Raw genomic sequence first — 1,270 nt, 5'->3', positions numbered from 1 at the left:
ACAGTTTTTTAAGCAAATGGTTCTGGGTAAACTGGATATCCATATACTAAAGAATAATGTTTTATCCTTACCTTATGTTATATACAAAAATGAATTAACTAAGGATTATAAACCTATATTTGTGTTAAAAGTATACCTCAGTGCCCTGACCATCTGCAATGCTACCTCCTGTCCTACTACAGTTGTATTGCCTCAACCCTGATAGCTTCAGTGGTGAGACTGTCCCTGGGCATGGTGGTCATGCCCATGTAGCCGATCTTCTACTCTCCCAGGATCAACATGGTGCCCATCCTTCCCTCAACCCCTCCTTTCATAGCACCTACCCCCATGATTATGCCAACAGCCTTTGTACTCACTCCACCTGCTTCACGCCAGTGCATTCTGTTCATTCTCCATTTCCCATGGAAGATAAACCTGCTCCCAAGAAACTGAAGACAGAGGACAACCTCACATCTGATGAAGAGTTCCTGGCCAGAAACAAGGGTCCAGTCTCCCTCAGAGTCCAAATGCCCAACATGCTGGATAAGATGGAATGGAAACTGAACGGACAGGTGCCAGTCTCCACTCTCCTACTCAAACCAGGTCTTTTTTCAAGGTGCAGATTCACCAAGCCACGGGCATGCACAAAGCCAAACCAAAAAAAAGGTGTAGTATGAGGGCATCTTCATCAAGGATTCCAACTCTTTGGCTTACTACAATATGGCCAACAGCTCCATCATCCACCTGGACTTCAGGGACAGAGGCAGTAGGAAGAAATAGAAGAGAGAAACCTGCTATTAGGTCCCAGCCAGGGGTCCCCAAACTTTTTACACAGGGGTCCAGTTCACTGTCCCTCAGACCGTTGGAGGGCCGCCACATACAGTGCTCCTCTCACTGACCACCAATGAAAGAGGTGCTCCTTCCGGAAGTGTTGCAAGGGGCTGGATAAATGGCCTCAGGCGGCTGCATGTGGCCCACGGGCCGTAGTTTGGGGATGCCTGTGACCCAGACATTGCAATTTTGCCTCTCCTGTCCCCTACCTCCTGCCCCAGACCCAGGAGACCCTGCTTTATACATTTCTTTCCTTTTTAATTAGTTTGGAAATTTACATCGTTCTGCAGTTTTCTCTCTCTACCCTGTCCCCACATTGATGACAGAGGGCTTTCTATCCTCTCTCCTCCTCAGTGGTTTCTGGAATTCCTTTGTGTTTAGGTCTTGATTTGAGGAAATTAATTTCTTTAGGAAGCCCATTAGGAAATGTGAACCCACAGGTGATCTGAAGGAGTGGCAT

At 47.1% G+C, this 1,270-nt stretch overlaps 1 pseudogene; it reads left to right on the top strand.

Moving 5' to 3' along the window:
* The first annotated feature begins 246 nt into the window (after positions 1-246).
* On the top strand, positions 247-759 carry LOC136377418 (splicing factor 3A subunit 1-like; annotated as a pseudogene).
* The last annotated feature ends 511 nt before the right edge of the window (positions 760-1,270 follow it).

The sequence above is a fragment of the Saccopteryx leptura genome, chromosome 6 (genome assembly GCF_036850995.1).
Source record: "Saccopteryx leptura isolate mSacLep1 chromosome 6, mSacLep1_pri_phased_curated, whole genome shotgun sequence".
NCBI classification, from domain to species: domain Eukaryota; kingdom Metazoa; phylum Chordata; class Mammalia; order Chiroptera; family Emballonuridae; genus Saccopteryx; species Saccopteryx leptura.
This window is presented reverse-complemented; position numbering and strand designations above follow the sequence as displayed.